This window comes from Cryptomeria japonica, unplaced genomic scaffold, assembly GCF_030272615.1.
Source record: "Cryptomeria japonica unplaced genomic scaffold, Sugi_1.0 HiC_scaffold_273, whole genome shotgun sequence".
Classification (NCBI taxonomy): domain Eukaryota; kingdom Viridiplantae; phylum Streptophyta; class Pinopsida; order Cupressales; family Cupressaceae; genus Cryptomeria; species Cryptomeria japonica.
In genome coordinates, this window is record NW_026729095.1 from 1 (window position 1) to 12500 (window position 12500).

At 59.0% G+C, this 12500-nt stretch overlaps 1 non-coding gene across 1 annotated transcript; it reads right to left on the minus strand.

Annotated features, from left to right (window-relative positions):
* Positions 1-221: 221 nt before the first annotated feature.
* On the minus strand, positions 222-340 carry LOC131869945 (5S ribosomal RNA). Its single transcript, XR_009368313.1, has one exon. It is a non-coding gene; the product is annotated as a 5S ribosomal RNA (ribosomal RNA).
* Between the last annotated feature and the right edge of the window lie 12160 nt (positions 341-12500).

Consider the following 12500-nt stretch of genomic DNA (forward strand, 5'->3'; position numbering starts at 1 on the left):
GGGTGCGCGCGCAGCACCTCGGGCGCACCGGGGTGCGCGCACAACGCCCGGGTTGCACCGTGGCCTGTGTGCTCGGGGCGCCTCGGGTGCGCGCTCGGTGTCGCCCCCGCGCGCGCGGTAGTGCGGGCAGCGCACCCCGGCCCGGCCCGGCCCCGACGAGAACGCAAACGGGCAAAAGGTTTATTCAAATAGCATTGCGACGCCCGGCGAAAAACTAAGAAAGGGTGCAACACCGGGACTTCCCGGGAGGTCACCCATCCCAGTACTACTCCGGCCCAAGCGCGCTTAACTGCGGAGTTCTGATGGGATCCGGTGCACTAACGCTGGTATGATCGCACCCGTTATGAGCTTGTCGCAGTGTGTACTTAGCAAACCGCGACCCACGTGCGAATCCACCCCGGCCACCCACCCCCGTCGAGGTGCACACCCTCCCTCGCGAAGTGCGCCCCGTTCGCCAAGTGTGAGCCCTGCCCGGGTGCGCGCACCTTGCTAGGGCGTCGGGTGTGCACCCGGCCCGGCCTACGTGCGTGCACCTGGACGGGGCGTCGTGTGCGTGCAGTGTCCCGTCTGCAACGCGGTGCCCACACACCACCTCGGGCGCAACGACCTGCGCTCACATGTGGGCCGAGTGCACCTTGGTGCATGTTCGGGGCGCCTCGGGTGCACGCTCGATCTTGCCCCGGTGCACCAAGGCGCTCGGTTTGCCCCGGGTGCGCACTTGGTGCAAGGTGGGCACCCAAAATAGGGATCAAGCACCAAAACACAAGTTTCGGGATGCAAAATGGGACCCAAGGACCACAAATGCGTTCCAAGACCCATGATGGGTCCACGAGAACAAAAATGTGTTCCGAGACTTAATAAACAAATATTGGGTTTTAGGAGAAGAAACATGCTCTGATGCCCAAAACGAGAATCGACCCCGAAAAGGCCACAGGCCAAAAGTGGGATGCGAGACAAAAAAAAATGGGACCCGAGGACCAAAATTGGGTTCCCAGGTCGAAGACAGGGCAACCGGACAAGAAACGACCTCTAAGGCTCGAAATGAGTCCCGACGACTAAAACTTGACAAGAAGCACCCATCAGGCACCCAACTCGACACCCATGGGATGCCGACCCACCCGGGCTTCCACCTAGCACACCTTGGCACCCACCCACCCTCGCACCCAACCTCGCACCCAACTTAGCACCTTTGAACCCACATTGGCACTCACCCTGACCCTGGCACCTTGGAACCCACATTGGCACTCACCTTGACCCTGGCACCCACCTTTGCACTCACCTTGGGACCCACCCTGGCTCCCACCTCGGCACCCACCCAGACACCCACCTTGGTTCCTTGGCACCCACCTTGGATCCTTGGCACCCACCCCGACACCCACCTTGGCACGCAACTTGGCTACTTGCCACCCACCTTGGCTCCTTGACGCCCACCCCGACAACCACCCCGTGACCTACCCTGGCTAGGGTTGGTGCACACCCACCCTGGTGCCCACCTTGGCACCCACCCCATGACCCACCTTGGCACGCACCTTAGTACCCACCCTGTTACCCACCCTAGGACCCACCCCGTGACCCACCTTGGCCAGGGTGGGTGCACCCACCCTGGTGCCCACCTTGGCACCCACCCATCCTAGCACCCAGCCTGTGACCGGGCTTGGAACCCAACCTTGCACCCGTCTTGGCCAGTGTGGGTGCGCACCCATCCTGGCACCCACGTTGTGACACACCCTTTAACCCACGCACCCTAGCAGCCACGTTGGCACCCACCTTGGAACACAACCTAGCAACTTGGCACCCACCCCGTGACCCACCTTGGCATCCACCATAGCAGTCGCCCACTTGGCACCCACCTTGGAACCCAAGTTGGCACCCACCTCGGCACCCACCTTGACACTTGTGGACCCACCTTGCCACTCACCCTAGCATCGACCCATCCTAGCACCCACCCTGGCACCTTTGCACCCTAGCACTCACCCATCCTAGCACCTAACCTGTGACCCACCTTGACACTCACCCTCGCACCCACCTTGGAACCCAACCTAGCACCCACCCACCCTGACACCAACCCTAGCACCTACCCACCCTTGCACCCACCCTGTGACCCATCTTGGCACCCACCCATCCTACCACTCAACCTATCACCCACCTTCTCACCCACCTTGGCATCCACCTTAGCACCCACCCACACTGGCACCTTGGCACCCACCTCGGGCAAGGTGGGTGCACACCCACCCTGACACCCAATTTAGAACCAACCGAGCATGTTACCCACCTTGGCACCCACATTGCAGCCCACCCTAGTACCCACCCTATGACCCACATTGGCATCCACACCCTAGCACCCAGGCACCTCGACACCCGCCTTGACACGCACCCTAGCACTAAACCTGTGACCCACCTTGGAACTCACCCTAGAACCCACCCACCCTGTGAACCACCTTGGCATCCACCTTAGCACCCACCCACCTTGGCACCCACTCTAGCACTCACCCATCCTAACACCCAACTTGTTACCCACCTTGGCACCCGCCCTCGCGTCCACCTTGAAACCCACCCTAGCACCCACCCACGCAGGAGCCCACCTTGGCACCCAACCTAACACCCACGCATCCTGGCACCCAACTTGTGACCCACCTTGGAACCCACCCTAGTACCCACCTTTGAACCCACTATATCACCAACCCACCTTGGCACCCACCCTATGACCCTCTTTGGAATCCACCCTAGCACGCACCCACCCTGGCACCCACCATGGAGCGCACCCTAGCACCCACCCACCTCGGCACGCACCTCAACACCCACCTTGGTGTGCGCACTGCGCCAACCTCTCAAAGACCCTATGTGGTGCGCTCCAAAGTGTACACCTTTGGTGCGCTCCAAGGTGCGCACCTTTGGTGCACACCGAGGTGCACACCAAAGTGTGCACCGAGGTGAGCACCAAAGTGCACTCCAAGGTGCACACCAAGGCGTGCACCTTTGGTGCGGTCAATGCAAACGAATTCGGAAGTTGGGGTCGATGTCCTAATCGCTGCTGCAGACTACACGTATGAGAATCGGACAAATAGCTTTATATAGGGGAGGTGTTGCGTTTGATGGGTCGACTCCCCTGGTTGTGTGCACTGCACCAACTTCAAAGACCCTGTCTTGTTTAAGAAGTCAAAAGTTGGGGTGGATGTCCTAATCATTGCTGCAGTCTACGCATGTATGAGAATCAGACAAATAGCTTATATAGGGGAGGTGTTGCATTCGGTGGGTTGACTCCCCTGGTTGTGCGCACTGCGCCAACCTCAAAGACCCCGCATAGCAGAAGAAGTCGGAAGTCGGATTTTGGTGAGCACCAAGGCGTGCACCTTTGGTGCGGTCAACGCAGACGAATTCAGAAGTTGGGGTGGATGTCCTAATCGTTGTTGCAGGCTACACATGTATGAGAATCAGACAAATAGCTTATATAGGGGAGGTGTTGGGTTTGATGGGTCAACTCCCTTGGTTGTGCGCATTACGCCAACCTCAAAGACCTTGTTTTCGTTAAGAAGTCAAAAGTTGGGGTCAATGTCCTAATGGCTCCTGTAGGCTACACATGTATGAGAATCGGACAAATAGCTTATATAGGGGAGGTGTTGGGTTTGATGGGTCGACTCCCCTGGTTGTGCGCATTACGTCAACCTCAAAGACCTTGTTTTCGTTAAGAAGTCAAAAGTTGGGGTCGATGTCCTAATTGCTCCTGTAGACTACACATGTATGAGAATCAGACAAATAGCTTATATAGGGGAGGTGTTGGGTTTGATGGGTTGACTCCCCTAGTTGTTCGCATTACACCAACCTCAAAGACCTTGTTTTCGTTTAGAAGCCGAAAGTTGGGGTCGATGTCCTAATTGCTCCTGCAGGCTACGCATGTATGAGAATCAGACAAATAGCTTATATAGGGGAGGTGTTGGGTTTGATGGGTCGACTCCCCTGGTTGTGCGCATTGCGCCAACCTCAAAGACCCTGCATTGCGGATGAAGTCGAAAGTCAGAGTTTGGTGTGCTACAAGGTGTGGTCGAAGGTGCTCACCTAGGTGTGCACCTTTGGAGCGCAGGAAAAGTGCCCTCCAAAAGTGCGCACCTTTGGAGTGCACAAAAGTGCCCTCCAAAAGTGCGCACCTTTGGAGCGCACAAAAGTGCCCTCCAAAAAGTGCCCTCCAAAAGTGCGCACCTTTGGAGCGCACAAAAGTGCCCTCCAAAAAGTGCCCTCCAAAAGTGCGCACCTTTGGAGTGCAGAAAAGTGCCCTCCAAAAAGTGCCCTCCAAAAGTGTGCACCTTTGGAGTGCACAAAAGTGCCCTCCAAAAGTGCGCACCTTTGGAGCGCAGAAAAGTGCCCTCCAAAAAGTGCCCTCCAAAAGTGCGCACCTTTGGAGCGCAGAAAAGTGCCCTCCAAAAAGTGCCCTCCAAAAGTGCGCACCTTTGGAGCGCAGAAAAGTGCCCTCCAAAAAGTGCCCTCCAAAAGTGCGCACCTTTGGAGCGCAGAAAAGTGCCCTCCAAAAAGTGCCCTCCAAAAGTGCGCACCTTTGGAGCGCACAAAAGTGCCCTCCAAAAAGTGCCCTCCAAAAGTGCGCACCTTTGGAGCGCACAAAAGTGCCCTCCAAAAGTGCGCACCTTTGGAGCGCACAAAAGTGCCCTCCAAAAGTGCGCACTTTTGGTGCGCACCAAGGCGCTGGTTCGGTCGTTGCAGGCGAGTTCGGAAGTTGGGGTCGATGTCCTGAGCGGAGGTGCAAACTACACAGGTGTCGGAATCGGACAAATAGCTTATATAGGGGAGGTGTATGCTTCGATGGGTCGACTCCCCAGGTTGAGCGCACCGCGCCAACCTCAAAGACCCTACGGTATGGATGAAGTCGGAAGTTGGGTCCGATGACCGATTCGATTAGTAGGTATGCTCATGAGGTCGGAATTTGGGTCCGATGACCTGCCATGTGCAGGAAGGCGAATGTTGGCACTGTGCGTTGCAAGGTGCACACCAAGGTGCTGGTGCGGTCTTTTTAGTCGAGTTCGGAAGTTGGGGTCGATGTCCTGATCGGAGGTGCAAGCTACACAGGTGTGGGAATCGGACAAATAGCTTATATAGGGGAGGTGTATGCTTCGTTGGGTCGACTCCCCGGGTTGAGCGCACCGCGCCAACCTCAAAGACCCTACGGTATGGATGAAGTCGGAAGTTGGGTCCGATGACCGATTCGATATGTAGGCATACTCGCGAGGTCGGAATTTGGGTCCGATGACCTGCCATGTGCAGGAAGGCGAATGTTGGCACTGTGCGTTGCAAGGTGCGCACCAAGGCGCTGGTTCGGTCGTTGCAGGCGAGTTCGGAAGTTGGGGTCGATGTCCTGATCGGAGGTGCAAACTACACAGGTGTGGGAATCGGACAAATAGCTTATATAGGGGAGGTGTATGCTTCGTTGGGTCGACTCCCCGGGTTGAGCGCACCGCGCCAACCTCAAAGACCCTACGGTATGGATGAAGTCGGAAGTTGTGTCCGATGACCGATTCGATATGTAGGCATACTCGCGAGGTCGGAATTTGGGTCCGATGACCTGCCATGTGCAGGAAGGCGAATGTTGGGACTGTGCGTCGCAAGGTGCGCACCAAGGCGCTGGTGCCGTCGTTGCAGTCGAGTTCGGAAGTTGGGGTCGATGTCCTGGTCAGAGGTGCAAACTACACAGGTGTGGGAATCGGACAAATAGCTTATATAGGGGAGGTGTATGCTTCGATGGGTCGACTCCCCGGGTTGAGCGCACCGCGCCAACCTCAAAGACCCTACAGTATGGATGAAGTCGGAAGTTGGGTCCGATGACCGATTCGATACGTAGGCATATTGGCGAGGTCTGAATTTGTGTCCGATGACCTGCCATGCGCAGGAAGGCGGAATTTGGGTCCGATGACCGAGTTGATGGCGTGCCATGCGCAGAAAGGCGGAATTTGGGTCCGATGACCGAGTTGATGTTGATGGCCCGCCATGCACAGGAAGGCGGAATTTGGGTCCGATGACCGATTTGAAGGCGTGCCATGCGCAGAAAGGCGGAGTTTGGGTCCGATGACCGAGTTGATATTGATGGCCCGCCATGCGCAGGAAGGCGGAATTTGGGTCCGATGACCTGACATACGCATGGAGTCCGACTCGGGGGCCGATGTTCGATTCGATGACTTGCATTGTGGGTAAAGTCGGAAGTTGTGGTCTTTGACCCGATTCGATGACCAGACTTCGGCTGCTTGAGAATCGGACAAATAACTTATATAGGGGAGGTAGTGTTCTCGAGCATCCTCCCCCCGTGCCCGTTTATGTCGATTGATGCTGGTGCTCGACTGGTTGGAGCGCTCGGATGCAAAAATCTTGCACCAGGATTTATCGATTGTGATGGACACGGCAAGTCTCCTGATTGCTATGCAGGAGCTCATCGTGAATCTCTATGCGGCCTTGGTATGGACTCGACCTGCGGAATGGTTCGGCAATGGTAGTCGCTCCAACACGTCCTTGCAATGGCCACAGAGGTGATTCGACTAGAGCTCCAGTCTAGCTTTTGGGTTGCTTGGCGGACTGGTATAGCCGCGATCGAGTTCCGGCCATGAACGTTTTAGATAGCTCTTGGGCTTTCTGGGACGGAAGTCGGAAGTTTGGGCTGTTGTCCGATTTGATGACCATTCTTCGGATGTGTGAGAATCGGACAAATAACTTATATAGGGGACTGTGTTGTCTCACGCAGCCCCCTCCGTGCCCCTCTATCTCGACCGATGTTGGTGCTTGAAAGGGTTGGGATCGCTCGGATTTATAAACGTGCACCACCATTTGTCGAGTGTGAGGGACGCGGCAGGTCTCCTAAATGCTATACGGGCGCTCTCTGAGAATCTCTATCCGGCCTCGACACAGACTAGTCTTGCTGAATGGTTTGGCACTGGTAGTCGATCCAACACGTCGTTGTTGTGGCCGCCTAGGCGATTCGATTCGAGCCCCCGTCTAGCTTTTGGGTTGCTTGGCGGATTTTGCCCTATCCGCAAGTGAGCTCGGTCCCTAAACGTTCGAGAAACCCGATTGCTATGCGCCGACTCTCTTTCTTGCGAGCCTCCATCTAGCTTTTGGGTCTCTACGGAACGGAAGTCGGAATCTGGGACCGTTGTTTGATTCGACGAGGCAGACTACGGTTGTGCGAGAATCGGACAAATAACTTATATAGGGGAGGTGTTGACTGGAGCATTCTCCCCCGTGCCCCTCTAACTCGACCAATGCTGGCGCTCGAACGGTGGTAGCGCTCGGATTTTCGTTGAGCGCCAGCATTGGTCGATTTAGAGGGGCATGCGAGATTCCCGAATGCTATGCGAGGGCTCTAACGGAAATGTCTATTGGTTTCGGTATGGATGCAATTGCGAGTGGTTCGGCAAAGGTAGTCGTTCCGATGCGTCCATGTCGTGGCCAAATCGATAATTCGATTTGAGCCCTCGTATAGCATTTGGGTCTCTCGATGTGATTCCGCATTCCAGTCCCTTTGGGCACTGCTTGAGCCGCATCCCAGGGGGTTCCCTTCCCAATAATCTGCCTCGCAACCCGATTGCTATGCGGTGAGGCTCCTCGGCCGCCTCGGAACTATCTGTGTATCAGACGCATCGCGGGATAAGGGGTTGGCAACGGTAGTCGCCCCAAGCGCGTCCGATGCTTGGACCATTCCGAGGCGGCCCTGAAGCCTCTTCCGTCTAGCCGTTGGGTCCTTCTCGCCGCATCCCTTGCCTCGCACCCCGATTGCTATGCGGTGAGGCTCCTCGGCCGCCTTGGAACTATCTGTGTATCAGACGCATCGCGGGATAAGGGGTTGTCACTGGTAGTCGCCCCAAGCGCGTCCGATGCTTGGACCATTCCGAGGCGGCCCTGAAGCCTCTTCCGTCTAGCCGTTGGGTCCTTCTCGCCGCATCCCTCGACTCGCACCCCGATTGCTATGCGGTGAGGCTCCTCGGCCGCCTTGGAACTATCTGTGTATCGGACGCGTCGCGGGATAAGGGGTTGTCACTGGTAGTCGCCCCAAGCGCGTCCGATGCTTGGACCATTCCGAGGCGGCCCTGAAGCCTCTTCCGTCTAGCCGTTGGGTCCTTCTCGCCGCATCCCTCGCCTCGCACCCCGATTGCTATGCGGTGAGGCTCCTCGGCCGCCTTGGAACTATCTGTGTATCGGACGCGTCGCGGGATAAGGGGTTGTCACTGGTAGTCGCCCCAAGCGCGTGCGATGCATGGACCATTCCCAGGCGGCCCTGAAGCCTCTTCCGTCTAGCCGTTGGGTCCTTCTCGCCGCATCCCTCGCCTCGCACCCCGATTGCTATGCGGTGAGGCTCCTCGGCCGCCTTGGAACTATCTGTGTATCGGACGCGTCGCGGGATAAGGGGTTGTCACTGGTAGTCGCCCCAAGCGCGTCCGATGCTTGGACCATTCCGAGGCGGCCCTGAAGCCTCTTCCGTCTAGCCGTTGGGTCCTTCTCGCCGCATCCCTCGCCTCGCACCCCGATTGCTATGCGGTGAGGCTCCTCGGCCGCCTTGGAACTATCTGTGTATCGGACGCGTCGCGGGATAAGGGGTTGTCACTGGTAGTCGCCCCAAGCGCGTCCGATGCTTGGACCATTCCGAGGCGGCCCTGAAGCCTCTTCCGTCTAGCCGTTGGGTCCTTCTCGCCGCATCCCTCGCCTCGCACCCCGATTGCTATGCGGTGAGGCTCCTCGGCCGCCTTGGAACTATCTGTGTATCGGACGCGTCGCGGGATAAGGGGTTGTCACTGGTAGTCGCCCCAAGCGCGTCCGATGCTTGGACCATTCCGAGGCGGCCCTGAAGCCTCTTCCGTCTAGCCGTTGGGTCCTTCTCGCCGCATCCCTCGCCTCGCACCCCGATTGCTATGCGGTGAGGCTCCTCGGCCGCCTTGGAACTATCTGTGTATCGGACGCATCGCGGGATAAGGGGTTGTCACTGGTAGTCGCCCCAAGCGCGTCCGATGCTTGGACCATTCCGAGGCGGCCCTGAAGCCTCTTCCGTCTAGCCGTTGGGTCCTTCTCGCCGCATCCCTCGCCTCGCACCCCGATTGCTATGCGGTGAGGCTCCTCGGCCGCCTTGGAACTATCTGTGTATCGGACGCGTCGCGGGATAAGGGGTTGTCACTGGTAGTCGCCCCAAGCGCGTCCGATGCTTGGACCATTCCGAGGCGGCCCTGAAGCCTCTTCCGTCTAGCCGTTGGGTCCTTCTCGCCGCATCCCTCGCCTCGCACCCCGATTGCTATGCGGTGAGGCTCCTCGGCCGCCTTGGAACTATCTGTGTATCGGACGCGTCGCGGGATAAGGGGTTGTCACTGGTAGTCGCCCCAAGCGCGTCCGATGCTTGGACCATTCCGAGGCGGACCTGAAGCCTCTTCCGTCTAGCCGTTGGGTCCTTCTCGCCGCATCCCTCGCCTCGCACCCCGATTGCTATGCGGTGAGGCTCCTCGGCCGCCTTGGAACTATCTGTGTATCGGACGCGTCGCGGGATAAGGGGTTGTCACTGGTAGTCGCCCCAAGCGCGTCCGATGCTTGGACCATTCCGAGGCGGCCCTGAAGCCTCTTCCGTCTAGCCGTTGGGTCCTTCTTGCCGCATCCCTCGCCTCGCACCCCGATTGCTATGCGGTGAGGCTCCTCGGCCGCCTTGGAACTATCTGTGTATCGGACGCGTCGCGGGATAAGGGGTTGTCACTGGTAGTCGCCCCAAGCGCGTCCGATGCTTGGACCATTCCGAGGTGGCCCTGAAGCCTCTTCCGTCTAGCCGTTGGGTCCTTCTCGCCGCATCCCTCGCCTCGCACCCCGATTGCTATGCGGTGAGGCTCCTCGGCCGCCTTGGAACTATCTGTGTATCGGACGCATCGCGGGATAAGGGGTTGTCACTGGTAGTCGCCCCAAGCGCGTCCGATGCTTGGACCATTCCGAGGCGGCCCTGAAGCCTCTTCCGTCTAGCCGTTGGGTCCTTCTCGCCGCATCCCTCGCCTCGCACCCCGATTGCTATGCGGTGAGGCTCCTCGGCCGCCTTGGAACTATCTGTGTATCGGACGCGTCGCGGGATAAGGGGTTGTCACTGGTAGTCGCCCCAAGCGCGTCCGATGCTTGGACCATTCCGAGGCGGACCTGAAGCCTCTTCCGTCTAGCCGTTGGGTCCTTCTCGCCGCATCCCTCGCCTCGCACCCCGATTGCTATGCGGTGAGGCTCCTCGGCCGCCTTGGAACTATCTGTGTATCGGACGCGTCGCGGGATAAGGGGTTGTCACTGGTAGTCGCCCCAAGCGCGTCCGATGCTTGGACCATTCCGAGGCGGCCCTGAAGCCTCTTCCGTCTAGCCGTTGGGTCCTTCTCGCCGCATCCCTCGCCTCGCACCCCGATTGCTATGCGGTGAGGCTCCTCGGCCGCCTTGGAACTATCTGTGTATCGGACGCGTCGCGGGATAAGGGGTTGTCACTGGTAGTCGCCCCAAGCGCGTCCGATGCTTGGACCATTCCGAGGCGGACCTGAAGCCTCTTCCCTCTAGCCGTTGGGGCTTTCTCGCCGCATCCCTCGCCTCGCACCCCGATTGCTATTCGGTGAGGCTCCTCGGCCGCCTTGGAACTATCTGTGTATCGGACGCATCGCGGGATAAGGGGTTGGCAGTGGTAGTCGCCCCAAGCGCGTCCGATGCTTGGACCATTCCGAGGCGGCCCTGCAGCCTCTTCCGTCTAGCCGTTGGGGCCATCTCGCTGCATCCCCCACCTCGCACCACGATTGCTATGCGGTGAGGCTCCTTGGCCGCCTCGGAACTATCTGTGTATCGGACGCATCGCGGGATAAGGGGTTGTCACTGGTAGTCGCCCCAAGCGCGTCCGATGCTTGGACTATTCCGAGGCGGCCCTGCAGCCTCTTCCGTCTAGCCGTTGGGGCCATCTCGCCGCATCCCCCAGCTCCTCGGCCGCCTCGGAACTATCTGTGTATCGGACGCATCGCGGGATAAGGGGTTGGCAGTGGTAGTCGCCCCAAGCGCGTTCGATGCTTGGACTATTCCGAGGCGGCCCCGCAGCCTCTTCCGTCTACCCTTTGGGGCCATCTCGCCGCATCCCTCGCCTCGCACCCCGATTGCTATGCGGTGAGGCTCCTCGGCCGCCTGGGAACTATCTTCGTATCGGATGCATCGCGGGATAAGGGGTTGTCACTGGTAGTCGCCCCAAGCGCGTCCGATGCTTGGACTATTCCGAGGCGGCCCTGTGGCCTCTTCCGTCTAGCCGTTGGGGCCATCTCGCCGCATCCCTCACCTCGCACCCCCATTGCTATGCGGTGAGGCTCCTCGGCCGCCTTGGAACTGTCTTCGTATCGGAAGCATCGCGGGATAAGGGGTTGTCACTGGTAGTCGCCCCAAGCGCGTCCGATGCTTGGACTATTCCGAGGCGGCCCTGCAGCCTCTTCCGTCTAGCCGTTGGGGCCATCTCGCCGCATCCCCCACCTCGCACCCGGATTGCTATGCGGTGAGGCTCCTCGGCCGCCTTGGAACTATCTTCGTATCGGACGCATCGCGGGATAAGGGGTTGTCACTGGTAGTCGCCCCAAGCGCGTCCGATGCTTGGACTATTCCGACGCGGCCCTGTGGCCTCTTCCGTCTAGCCGTTGGGGCCATCTCGCCGCATCCCCCACCTCGCACCCCGATTGCTATGCGGTGAGGCTCCTCGGCCGCCTTGGAACCATCTTCGTATCGGACGCATCGCGGGATGAGGGGTTGTCACTGGTAGTCGCCCCAAGCGCGTCCGATGCTTGGACCATTCCGAGGCGGCCCTGAAGCCTCTTCCGTCTAGCCGTTGGGGCCTTCCCGCCCCATCCCTCGCCTCGCACCCCCGATTGCTATGCGGTGAGGCTCCTCGGCCGCCTTGGAACCATCTGTGTATCGGACGCATCGCGGGATAAGGGGTTGGCACTGGTAGTCGCCCCAAGCGCGTCCGATGCTTGGAGCATTCCGAGGTGGCCCTGAAGCCTCTTCCGTCTAGCCGTTGGGGCCTTCCCGCCCCATCCCTCGCCTCGCACCCCGATTGATATGCGGTGAGGCTCCTCGGCCGCCTTGGAACTATCTGTGTATCGGACGCATCGCGGGATAAGGGGTTGGCACTGGTAGTCGTCCCAATCGCGTCCGATGCTTGGACCATTCCGAGGCGGCCCTGCAGCCTCTTCCGTTTAGCCGTCGGGGCCTTCCCGCCGCATCCCTCGCCTCGCATCCCGATTCCTATGCGGTGAGTCTTCTCGGCCGCCGCGGAACTATACCTGTTATTGCTACTGCATCCTTCGGCTGGTAACCTCCTCTGCCGCCTTGGAACGTTCTCTTTGTCGGACGCGTCGCGGGATAAGGGGTTGGCACTGGTAGTCGCCCCAAGCGCGCCCGATGCATAGACCGCTCCGAGTTGACCTTGCTTTCAGCCTCTCACATGCATAGACCTCTCTGAGTCGACCCTGCAGCCTCTCACGTTTAGCCTTTGG